Raw genomic sequence first — 14,221 nt, forward strand, 5'->3', positions numbered from 1 at the left:
AGTTATTAAATTTAGTTTAGTGGTTTTGCCAAAAGTGCTTCTCTGTGATTCATTGTTACTCATGATTCAATAGGATTTAACTATAGAAATTCAAGAGTTTATATATTTAGATAAGTGTAAACTTAAGGTTTGTTTGGAAGAACTATTTAATAAAGCACTTATAATAGAAGAATTTATAGTATTTGGTGTGATTTATTTAAGTTTATTTATTAATATGAAGTGAGTGGAGAAGCTCAATTGATATATTCTAATTGACAACAAAGTTTATTTAAATTAACCTATTAATATAAATAAATCGTTGATATTTATAAATCAATAATTTAATTAAATTTTTTTATTAACATGAATATTTTATGATAATGTTTGAGAAATGTTATAGAAATAGATGTTGATAAATTATGTTAAGTTTGTTTTTGTAGACAAATAATGTAGAGATGACAAAATGGGTCCAACCAGTTAGTATGTTTGGTTTGTGGACACTTTTTTGTGGATGTCAAAGTTTTAGGCCCACGCACACTAATATGTCTGCTCCGCCTTTTTTTTAACACACACGAACATTAACATGAATATTGTATTTTTTAAATTAAAAAAATGCAGTACTCGTAGGTCGCCCTATCCACCCTCTTTTTTCTTTTTTTCTTTTTCGGGATAGACCAAGACCAAGTTTTAGATCTGTGCTCTCAACAATGCTCGTCTCATCTCATTATGTATTTTTTGAATTTTGTAAAACATGATAAGATTTTAGCTCGTGCCCTTAACAATGTTTGTCATACTTTTCCAGGCTTTTATGAAGCGAGCGCCGAGCATAAACGGGACGGGTATTGCCCTTTTTCTACGCTTACTTGAACATTTATGAAAGTCTCAAATACCTTGTTCAAAGAGACTTCACACTATAACAAGTTGATTTGTGACAGTTATGCAACAGTTAGTTACACTTCAAAAACCAGTTGGCACAAAATTATGTTCACTACTTTAGAATCAAAAGGAAATGTTCTCATTGCTTTGGAAAAAAAAGGACGATTTAGTGTGTGTACATACATAGAAAAAAGCCATTAATAAAGGACATGACATAGAAATAATGTCACAATATATTTCACACATATGCAAGTTTGCAACAAAAGTTAAGCTTCAAAAAGTTGATGATTGTACTATGAGAATATTAGAGTAATGCTATAGTAATAGTAACATTTTATTGGTTTATTCCATTAGGTTATGATTGTATTTGTTTTGGTTTTCAAAACTTTACCACTTCTACATAATCTGCAACTCTTAATTTCCCATGATATGAACTCATGTATGGCTTAATTGTTGATTGGATTATTCAATTGACTAGATAAGAGACTTGAGGTAATGAGTGTTATCTTTGAAATTGATCTAAATTTGTTGCAAATGGAATTGATTTCCATCCACAAATACAACTAAGTTTGAAGCTAGTGTAGGAAGGTTATACCGAGTAAATGTACGGATTCAGGTGACAAACGGAAATATTCGTTCGATTTAAATCTGAATCGTAAAAATTGTAAATAAAATAGGATGGAACGGATGGATATTGTTGAAGACGCAAGTCTAAAATTTCAATTCATCTTGCAAAAAAAAAAAAATTGAGGGTGAGGTAGACCTAGACACTACACATTTAAAATTTAAAAATTATAAAAATTTATATTAATATATGTCTTCGAAAAAACATACAAAATTTTAGGTTAAGACATTTTTTTTCCTAGCAACAAAAATAAAAAATTAAATTAAATATTTGATAATTTTAAAAATAATCATAATATTTAATTGTTTTTCGTTTAATCTATATATATATAGAATATAAAAGAGTAATAATTATAATAAACTTGATATCTTAATATAAATAAATAATAAAATTATTAAAAGTTAGAGATATAAATTAAATTTATACAAATAAAAAATTCATACTCGAAACGAAGTTCATTCGTATGAAAATTATTCGCCTTTCTATATGATGGCATTTCTATGTTAGTAAATAAAGCGGCAAATCAATTACTTACCTTTTGTTAGCGATTTCGTGACTCTAATATAGATGTTTCCTTTATATACACAATATAATAAAAATAACTGTTTTGCTTTTTTTTTATTCTTTCGTCTTGAATCGTTTTCGAAGAATCTCGAGAGTAATAAGTCGCCAGCCTAAAAATTAAGCCTGTATCTATATAACTCGTTCTAATAGAATCAAATAAATAAGTTTGTGGGGATTAATATCTCCCCCTTCAATGCTTTAGCACATTTCTATTGAGTTAAGATTATTTTTATCTTCACTTTACCAACCCAAAATAATTGTCTCTAGAAAACTTTTCATTGTTCCATTTAGAATTCATAATAATCCATTTTTCTCATAGTTCATCCACTTATGTGAAATACCATAATATTTGAACACACCAAGACTTTTAATGAGTGATAAAAAAATAATGACAACCAAAACAAATTATCTAAAGCAAAATCAATCAATCTTTTAAACGGTGTAAAAAAATTCACACGACTAAGAACAAAACAAAAGACCAATGCACAAAAAATATGTTTATCCACTTCGATTAAATTGATCTACTATGAAAAACATGACAACTCCCTGAGTCACTATAATTCAAAAATTGTTACTAGAAATTAAAAGATGAGTTATTAGAAAATAAGCTCCCAAAAAAAATTATATTTTCTACTCAAATGTTTATTGATCTCTAAAACTCTTAATACATAAATCATACAGAGTATTGTATTTTAATTGTATTTTAATTGTATTTGTATTTAAAAGTGTTCTTCAATACTATTGTATTTGTATTTCAAAATCTTTAGTTTGGTTGTTGTCTTGTAAGGGTTGGAGGTTGGAATACCCCTAGTACTTCATTCTTTTAATATAAGAGTCGCTTATTAACAAAAACTACTAAAATAACATTAAAAAAAATACATTATTTTTATTAAACTCAACTTTTTAAAATTTAATATTTTATCATCAATTCCTTCATAAGTTCTATCATAACTTAAAACAAACATATTGAAGTACATGAACTGTCACAATTCACAAACATCTTGAAATAGAAATTAAAGTGTTTAGCCGTTCATTTCAGCCAATGATAGATAGCAAATGGTTATCATCATATTCATCCTGCCAGCATATATGTCAGGTTTATGTTAGAGATTTGGTATGATAATCCTGGATATCCTCAAGAATCGTGTTCGTTCACTTTCCGAACAAAGTATTTCGACCCTATACTTGTCTGGGTTCACGAAATCTTTGCGGGGATAATTCTTGAAGAATCAATCTGTTTCTGACAATGGAGAACAGATCGGAATGTAGAGGAAGTGTATGATTTCGTATGTCAAATCGAGACCGAAAGACTCCTTATATAGGAGACCAATAATAGCAACGAACAGACACACCTGTTCGGTAAAAAACAGTTATGTTGGTTGGAAACGAAGCATCTGTTCGGTAAAACGGTTAAGTCCGTTGGGAAAGGGTGCAACTTATTCAAACGAAATTTTTGCTCGGGGCGCTGCCCCTTGGACCCCGCCAGGGGCTCCGCCCCTTGGACCCCGACGGGGCGCTGCCCCGCACCCCGCCAGGGGCGCTGCCCCTTGGACCCCGCCAGGGGCTCCGCCCCTTGGAACCCCGTTTCTATTATTCATATTCAATTGTACGTTTGGCTCTACGAGCGTGCACTCCGCACTACCCTAACTCGTTTCAAGCTTAACGCATAATTGCATCGGCCTTCAGTAAATCACATTACTACCAAAATTGCATTGATGATACTAAAATCACCAACAAACTCCCCCCATTTTAGTATAATCCTTGATTTACTTACATGTATAACGATCAAACAAATGCATAGAAGAAAATGTCTTGCGATTGAATTTTCATCTTAGTACAAATACACATTTCAAATATTCGGAAATCGGGGTGTCATAATGATTGAACCCGTCAATCCATTTGAATACCTAAAGATATAGTACACATATGTTTCTTACAATACTCTACTATTCATACTTGACACTTTACAAGCCATGTGTCCTTATCCATTAATAAGCATATAGGAAGCCAAGTCCAAGCTTCTTGAAGCGGCAAAACTTCATGCTTACATAGGTGATCCTTTTAATCTTGCACCTGCATTAACAATTTTTCAAAAGAACCATTAAGAAGATATACTTCAACCTAGCCATCACTTGCAGGTCTGAGCACATACCTTGGGAAGATAAACACAATTGCTCCAATCTTTAACTATGATCTTTCCACATTGAATTCTGCTTCTAACGTTGTATTAGAAGGGAATTGGGTATACCATAACTAATAGATTTAAATGGACTTTAATCCCATCCCAATTACCGACTTCTTCACTAAGTCTCTTGCTAACCCCTTCGTCAAGTGGTCAGCTAAGTTTTGTTGCGACCGAACAAACTCAATAGATATCACCCCATTCATGATTAATTCCCTAATCATACTATGTCTAATACCCAAATGTCTAGACTTTCCATTGTATATTTGACTATATGCTTTAGCCAGTGTGGCACTACTATCACAACGGATAGAAATTGGTGATATCGGTTTAGGCCATATCGGAATCTCATATACCAAGTTCCTTAGCCATTCTGCTTCTTTACCAGCAGCAGCTAATGCTACAAACTCGGATTCCATTGTGGAACTAGTTATACATGTTTGCTTTTTGGAAGCCCATGAGATGGCACCTCCTCCAAGCAAAAACACCCATCCACTTGTAGAAGATGAATCTTCAACATTATTTATCCAACTAGCATCTGAATAACCTTCTAACACCGAAGGAAATCCCATATATGATAATCCATAATTCATAGTACCCTTCAAGTACTTGAATACCCTAGTTATCGCATGCCAATGATGTCTACTAGGATTACTAGTAAATCTGCTCAACTTTCCAACCGCATAAGCAATATCCGGTCTAGTGCTAATCATAGCATACATCAAAGAGCCTATAGCTCTTGAGTATTCGAGTTGATCCACAGGTTTACCTGTATTTGGCATAAGCTTTTCTCCCGGATCCATGGGAGTACTTACTGGAGAACAATGTTCATAATTGAACTTCTTGAGTATTTTCTCAATGTAATGAGATTGCGTAATTACAATCCCCTTATTCTCTCGTTTAATCTTTATACCAAGAATAACGTCTGCTTCTCCCATATCCTTCATGGAGAACTTTGATGACAAGAAATTCTTTGTTTTATCAACTTGATTTTGGTCGGTGCCAAAGATCAACATGTCATCAACATAAAGACAAATGAAAACTCCTTTACCGGATGTATCAAATTTGCTATATACACATTTGTCAGCTTGGTTTAGAATGAAACCATTAGACAAAACAACCTCATCAAACTTTTGATGCCACTGCTTCGGAGCTTGTTTCAGCCCATATAACGACTTAACTAGTTTACACACTTTGTGCTCATTACCAGGCATTACAAAACCTTCAGGTTGCTTCATATACACTTCTTCTTCCAAATCACCATTCAGAAATGCTGTTTTGACATCCATTTGATGGATCACTAGATTATGAATAGCCGCCAAGGCAATTAACAATCTAATAGTAGTGATACGGGCAACTGGAGCATAGGTATCGAAATAATCAATCCCTTCTTTTTGCCTGAAGCCTTGAATAACTAATCTAGCTTTAAACTTGTCAATTGTACCATCGACTTTCATCTTCCTTTTGAAGATCCATTTGCAACCCAATGGTTTGCAGCCTGGTGGTAAATCAGATAATACCCAAGTATTATTTTCCATGATAGAACCAATCTCTTCATCAATTGCTTCTTTCCAAAAAACAGAGTCTCGAGATTTCACAGCTTCATCATACGTTCTTGGATCCTCCTCTATACTATAGCAATAATAGTATTGAGTCTCAATCTGATCCTTTGATCCCTCAACTAAATATAGTTGAAAATCAGATCCATACGATCTAGATTTTCTAGCTCTTTTGCTTCTACGGGGTTCAAGTGTCTCACTTGGTACATCATTTGAATGATCATCCCTTAGAGATTCGTCTGAATTAGGTATAGATATCTTTGGTCTAGGTATAGAAGAGAAACAATTCTCATCAAATATGGCATCTCTTGATTCTATAATTGTGTTAATAGAAATCGAGTCATTAGGTTCTATAACATAAAACCTATAAGCCTTGGAGTGTTCAGCATATCCAACAAAGATGCAACCTACACCCTTTTCGCCCAAAGTTTTCCTTTTTGGGTCCGGGAGTCTAACCACGGCCCTACAACCCCAAACACGTAGAAATGTTAAGTTGGGTCTTTTCTTATACCAAAGTTCATATGGGGTAATCTTGTTCCTTTTATTAGGAACCCTATTTAACAAATAACAAGCCGTTAACATAGCTTCTCCCCAAAACCCTTCACTCAAACCAGAGTAAGATAACATGGCATTTACCATTTCTTTAAGAACTCTATTTTTCCTTTCAGCCACACCATTTTGTTGAGGTGTATAAGGTGCCGTAGTTTCATGAATGATTCCTACGGATTGGAAAAATACAGGATCATAGTATTCACCACCTCTATCAGTACGCAATGTTTTAATCAGAACATTCCGTTGCACTTCAACTTCAGTTTTATAAATTCTGAATTTATCTAAGGCTTCATCCTTAGCGTGCAACAAATAAACATAGCAGAATCTAGATGCATCATCAATAAAGGTGACAAAATATTTTTTATTCCCTAATGATGGAGTAGCATGCAAATCACATAAATCACTATGTACTAACTCAAGAATGATAGATTTCCTTGTTATACTTTTAAAAGGTTGTCTAGTAATCTTTGTTAACATGCAAGTTTTGCACTTTTCGTTATTTTCATCAAAGACAGGAATTAAATCGTTTTTAGACATTTCATGCATTCTTTTATAATGTACATGTCCTAAACGAGCGTGCCATAACGAAAAATTGATAATATTCGAAGAAGACATAAATATAGAACCAGAATCTTTAGGAACTCCATTCAAATTCATCATAAACATTCCATTATTATAATAACCAAATCCTACAAACACACCAGACTTCGATAAAATATATTTATCGGATTCACACACTTGCTTGTATCCAAGCTTATTCAATACAGGACCAGAAATTAAATTCTTACGTAACTTAGGAACATACAATACATTAAACAAAGTAATAGTCTTTCCAGAACTGAATTCTAGCACCACGTTTCCTTTGCCTTCAACGGGAGCAAAGTGATCATCTCCCATGTATAGAACAGAACCATCTTCCACTGGAACAAATGTCTTGAACCAGAAACGATCCTTGCAAACATGAGTTGTGGCGCCAGAATCAATCCACCACGCGATAGCATCATCCTGCACATAAAATGCCTCAGAAGTTAGTGATACCGAATGTTTAATCAAACTATTCAATTCACAAATTGATTTCTGACCTTGGTTTTCGGATTGGTCCTTAGACCCCTTTCCTGAACCACTTGCGTTCGCGTTGTCGTGCTTTTTGCCGAAGCGACAATCCTTCTTGAAGTGGCCTGTTCTGCCACACTTCCAGCATTCTAGTTTCGGTTTCTTGTTAACACCGAAATTGCCCTTTTTGTTATTGAAAGCACGTTTCTTTCCTTTGTTTTTGTTGTTATCGTTCTTACCACCCTCTTCGATCATATTAACCGAGGGTCCAGCAATTTCTTTGCCTTTTCCTTTGTTATCCTCATGCGCTCGTAGAGATTCCTCTATGCGCAAGTGACTTCCAAGTTGGATCAAAGACAGTTCGTCTTTTCCATGTTTCAGATTGTGTTTGAAATCCTTCCATGAAGGAGGCAACTTGTCTATTATGCTTGAGACAGATATTGTTTCATCCATATTCAATCCATGCAGTGTGAATTGTCCAAGGATTCGGAGGAGTTCATTGAATTGTTCCATGACAGACCTCGATTCAACCATTTTGTAATTATTGAAGTCGGTCACCAGGAACTTTTTACTAGATGAGTCCTCTGCCATGTACTTGGCTTCGAGACAATCCCACAATTCCTTTGCAGATTCCACGTTTTGGTAAATATCAAATAAGGGATCAGACATACCGTTAAGAATGTGCCCTCTGCATATGTAGTCGTCGTTTTCCCACTTTGATCGGCGTCTCAGATTTTCAACCGTGTCATCCTCTTCAAGTTCTGGAATTGGTGTAGACAGGACGTGCGCCACCTTCAACGTTGTCAACATGAAATGCATCTTCTTCTGCCAACGCCTGAAGTCTTGTCCTTGAAACTTGTCCAATTTTCCGAAACTTTTAGTCATCTCCTTCACGGTGCTTCCTCCTCCAGCCATGATTATCAGAATAAATACTTTGTTCGTATGTTAGAGATTTGGTATGATAATCCTGGATATCCTCAAGAATCGTGTTCGTTCACTTTCCGAACAAAGTATTTCGACCCTATACTTGTCTGGGTTCACGAAATCTTTGCGGGGATAATTCTTGAAGAATCAATCTGTTTCTGACAATGGAGAACAGATCGGAATGTAGAGGAAGTGTATGATTTCGTATGTCAAATCGAGACCGAAAGACTCCTTATATAGGAGACCAATAATAGCAACGAACAGACACACCTGTTCGGTAAAAAACAGTTATGTTGGTTGGAAACGAAGCATCTGTTCGGTAAAACGGTTAAGTCCGTTGGGAAAGGGTGCAACTTATTCAAACGAAATTTTTGCTCGGGGCGCTGCCCCTTGGACCCCGCCAGGGGCTCCGCCCCTTGGACCCCGACGGGGCGCTGCCCCGCACCCCGCCAGGGGCGCTGCCCCTTGGACCCCGCCAGGGGCTCCGCCCCTTGGAACCCCGTTTCTATTATTCATATTCAATTGTACGTTTGGCTCTACGAGCGTGCACTCCGCACTACCCTAACTCGTTTCAAGCTTAACGCATAATTGCATCGGCCTTCAGTAAATCACATTACTACCAAAATTGCATTGATGATACTAAAATCACCAACAGTTTATGTTCCTCGTCTCTTACCTCAAGTATGGGAGAATATGTGAGGATAAAGCTCAATGTCAAGTCTATGTTAGGTAAAACCTTTTTTAGTCATATAATGAGGATAAATAAAGTGGCAATTATTTCAAGGTGTTTGCATTTTTCATAAAACACAACATTTATAGTAATGTATATAACACTTTGGTTGTAACACGAGTGGTTTAATACATGAAATTGTGAGATATTTTAGAAGATGGAGGTGACCATTGTAATTCACATGATGCAAAAACTAGTGATCTATATTCAACCTCTTATGAGCTTCTAGACAATATATGTTGCATTTTGGTTTTCCATGAAATTAGAGAAGTGCATAGAGAAGCAATAACTTGATCTATGTTAAGCCTTGTGACCCATAGATTATATGGTTGTTGGCTTTTCTTTAGTTTCTATAGAGGATGAGTGGCCACAATCCATAATACTCCTCTGGTCTTTATTATAAGAAAAAAAATTCTTTTTTAATTCATTTAATGATAAATGTGTCTAGTCAATATATAGACCAAATATATTAACCAAATATATTAATCATTCTATGAATCTAAAAAGTAAACTTTCTCTTATAATAAGGCTGAGAGAATAATAAATGATTCACTTGGATAGCATAACCTCGGAGTAGGATCACCGTGTAAATCTTAAAGGACTTATGGACTACCATGACATATTTATAAGACTTAAGATATTGATTATTTTGTTAGTCACATTTGGATATGTATTTATCTTGTTAGTCAATTTTTGATATGTGAATGACCCTCATGGATTATATACAAACTATGTCTTAACCCGAGTAGAAGGGTAGTGAGAGATTCACTGCACTACTACAAAATGCATATACAACAATATTCAAATTATCATTGTTCTTCCAAACACCGTGGTGACATTTCTAAGCTTATGCGCTAACATTTATTTATTTATTTATTTATTAAAAATTGTTAGAATATAATAACGGTTCATGACCTCACCGTGGTGATACAATCAAACTTTCATGGGATTCGAACCTCAGCCCCCTCAAATATTTTATTCCTTTAACGTAAAGGCGTGCCTTTTCTTTTTTACCTTAAGCGTAACCCTTATTATATTTTGTTATTAAAAATTGAAAGTATAATAACTACGATTGTTTCATTAAACCATGGTTAAGTGTTCCATATTTCACTACGGTTGTTTTTTTGCAACCGTTGTGAAATACTTTTCATTTAATAAAAATATAATAGACAATTTATTTCATTCAAATCACAAAGGTGACCTAACAAACAAGACGACAGCGATAGCAAAATCTTTATCCTCTTTGATTATGGTACGTAATATTTTCAACATATCGATTAAATGCAATAGAAAATTATATATGTTAGAAGAAAAAATCTAACTATTCAACATATATCAATTAAATGCATGTGTAAACTATTTGAGTCTTCAAAGCCTATATAAGTTAGGGTAATGTTAACTTGTGCCCCAAGAGCACAAGTTAAAAAACCTATTTTTAGAAAATTTGTTTTGAAAAATACAATAAAAAAATTAATTTTATATTTTCATTAAAATCAGTGCACAAATTCCTAAATATTATTTCTTCAATTAGTTCTTAACTTGGGGCACAAATTAGCATTACCCTATAACTTATATTACATTTTCTTTAATTTATATTTAATTAGAAGCTACTAGCATATTTTATATAGGGTTAATACTACTTTACCCCCCTGCCATATAGGCGAGATTCAGTTTACCCCCCTCTAAAAAAAAAATTATTAGACAAACCTTGCAAAATAAAGATTCCATCAAATTTGACTCTGATCAATTTTTTTGGCCAAGATTCTTAGAATCTTGCCTACATGGCATTTTTGGTAATGCTGACTGTACAACACATAAGCAATGTGGCACAGTCAGCACTGCCACGTGGAATTTAATTTTTTTTTTTTAAAAAAAATTTTATTGATTTTTTTATTTTTTAAAAAAATTTTATTGATTTTTTTTAAAATTTTTGTTGTTGATTTTTATAAAAAAAAAATTTATTATTATTTTTTTAAAAAAAATTAATATTTTGCCAATTTTTTTCCAATTTTTTTAATTAATATTGTCAAATCCGTAGGTAAATCCGCAGGTATTGTCAAATCCGTAGGTAAATCCGGAGGTATTGTCAAATTCGCAGGTAAATCCGCATGTATTTTTAAAGGTAAATCCGTAGGTATTGTCAAATTCGTAGGTAAATCCGCAGGTAGGGGTGCTCAAAACCAAACCAACCCAATAGAAAACCGCAAACCAAACCAAACCAAACCAAACCGAAACTGCAAAAAACCGCATTTAGTTCGGATTAGTTTGGGTCATCTTTTAATAAAACCGCACGGTTCGGTTCGGTTTGCGGTTTGTATTTTGTAAACCGAACCAAACCGAATCAAACCGCATTATGTTACAACCTAACTTTTACTTAACTCACATCCAACCCAAACTTAAATGTATTATACCTTAGCCTTATGATTAAGAACAATTTTCCCGTCCTTACACATATGATTTTAGTCCCGATCTTTTCAAATCTCTAATAGTATTATCGCGCATTCTTTGCCACATACATCTTTCCTCTTTTTCTATAATCTCTACTCTCTTATATTCTTTCTTTTTTACTTTCTTATTTTTATGCAAATGTTCCCTATTTCAGTTTCATTTTTATCGCACATCTTCTTCTCTAATCTCTCAACTCTTTTGTTTTTTCTTTTTCACCTTCACTAATCTCTCCTCTCTTCTATTTTTTTGTTTCATTTCTAATAATTTTCATATTGTTTTATACTATTATTTTATGTTTATTATTTAACTTTTGTCTAATTTAATTTTTACATATTAAATAGAAAGTTGTTGTCAAAACATGACGAGTTTTGTTCTTATTTGATAGTGTATGAATGTCTAAATACAAAGTTATGTTGTCATCTATATGTATGTATTGTTCAATAAAATATTTGTAAAAAACCGAACCAACCGAATCGAACCAAACCACATTAGTTTGGTTTGGTTTGGTTCGGATTTTTTTTAAAAGCCAACCGAACCAAACCAAACCGCACGATTTTTTCTCTTGCGGTTCGGATGATTTTTTTCGTCAAAACCGCCCAAAACGCACCGCGATCACCCCTATCCGCAGGTATTGTCAAATTCGCAGGTAAATCCGCAGGTATTGTCAAATTCGCAGGTATTTTTAAAGGTAAATCCCCAGGTATTGTCAAATTTGTAGGTAAATCCGCAGGTATTGTCAAATCCGTAGGTGAATGCGGGTATTGTCAAATTCGTATGTAAATCCGCAAGTACTGTCAAATATTTTTTTAAAAATAATAATAAAAAAAATTTAAAAAAATCAACAAAAAAAAAAATTAAATTTTTTTTAAAAATAAAAAAAATAAAAAATATATAAAAAAAAATCAACAAAAAAATTAAAAAAAAATCAATAAAAAAATTAAAAAAAAATTAAATTCCACGTGGCTGTGCTGACTGTGCCACATTGCTTATGTGCTGTACAGTCAGCACTACCAAAAATGCCATGTAGGCAAGATTCTAAGAATCTTGGTCAAAAAAATTGATCAGGGTCAAATTTGATAGAATCTTTATTTTGCAAGGTTTGTCCTATAAATTTTTTTTATAGGGGGGTAAACCGAATCTCGCCTATATGGCAAGGGGATAAAGTAGTATCAACCCTTTTATATATCCACGTTGTAGAACACAAAACATTGAGTTTGAACCAATTACTCAGAAAGTGCTTTTTATTTTTAAATAGAGAAAAAGAATGTTTGGATACTACTATAAAATTTGTTAAAGCAAGCATTCATTTGAAGTAGAACATGGTTAATAATAATAACCTCTCTTTATTGCACATGATTAAGATGAGTCAACTTGAAGAACACTTTCATATATTTCAAATTACTTTTGAATGCGCCAAGCATTTTATTCTTTAGGATAGCTAGCACAAATACCAAAGTGTATTAAGAATGAAGACTAACCGAAAGCTTAACAAGAAATATCTTAATATTAAAATTAACAACTTAATCGAGATTTACAAATAACATACTAATAGAAAAATGGACAGTCTATATCAAGTGTGAGTCAAAGCTTCATCTTGAAAGATGAGAAAATGGATGTTTAATAATATGTATGTGAGAGGATTCCTATATCCGATGCTTCAAAATTTTGAGTTGTGAAGATGTCAATTCTTTGTGTGATTGCTTAGGCAGTGCCGGCCCAACGTAACGCGAGGTCTAAGGCCGTTATTAAAATGAAAGTTTTTTTTATTCATTCATTATAATTAAATATTTAATTTTTAGAAGAAGTCCTAAGATTTTTTACAATTAAATTTTTTTATATCTATTATAAAATTAATGGTAATTTTGGTAGTTAAATATTTACATTTTCTTATCGAGGCTGAAATATCTTTCAAAATACAAAATTAAATATGAATTTCCCTTTATACAATGAATCACATTGCCCAATCTCACATATTATGTTTCAAAAAAATCCAAAAGCCATTAGTTCTAATAAAAAGAATAATAAATTTTTCTCTTTTGTAACCCTACCAGATTTGAACAAACGACCTTCCAAATAAAACATCATTCACTTATCAGCTGAGCTATCTATACACTACCTATAAGAAAATAATATATTTTTTGAGGCCCAAGGCGAAGGCCTAGCCCGCCTTACCCTTGGGTCGGCCATGTGCTTAGGGTATACCTGAGACTCTTTCATGATCCAACACTAGTATCAAAGTATGTTTCAATCGATTTTTAGTATTAGAAGTCTTATTCGCAAAAATTCTCAAAATGCTTTTTTATGGGCAGGTCTTTAAAAACAATGTGTTTCTTTGAAGATTTTAGTTAGCGCAATTATTAATGAGTTGTGAGATGATTTTCAAATTCGATTTGCGTTAATCCACAAGTAATCAATGGATCTTAAAAAAATAATTTAAAAATTATTCTTGTTAAAAAATTAAAATAGTAAAAATTCATTTTAATACAAAAATTATTATGGTCGGTAAAATTAAATAAGTCTTATATACTAAGTAAAAAATAACTTAAATGATATTTGTTGTAATATGGAATTTGTTGTAATATGACTTAAAACCTCAAGTGAGAAAATTGAGAAAAAAACAGGTTCTCAAGAGGAGTGAATTATCATATCAAATTCTAGTTATATGAAGAAAGTAGTGGAGTGGCTTAGAATGCAAGATGCTAAAAGTGTCAACACTCTTTTGGGTTATC

Source organism: Vicia villosa, linkage group LG6 (assembly GCF_029867415.1).
Source record: "Vicia villosa cultivar HV-30 ecotype Madison, WI linkage group LG6, Vvil1.0, whole genome shotgun sequence".
In the NCBI taxonomy this organism is placed as follows: domain Eukaryota; kingdom Viridiplantae; phylum Streptophyta; class Magnoliopsida; order Fabales; family Fabaceae; genus Vicia; species Vicia villosa.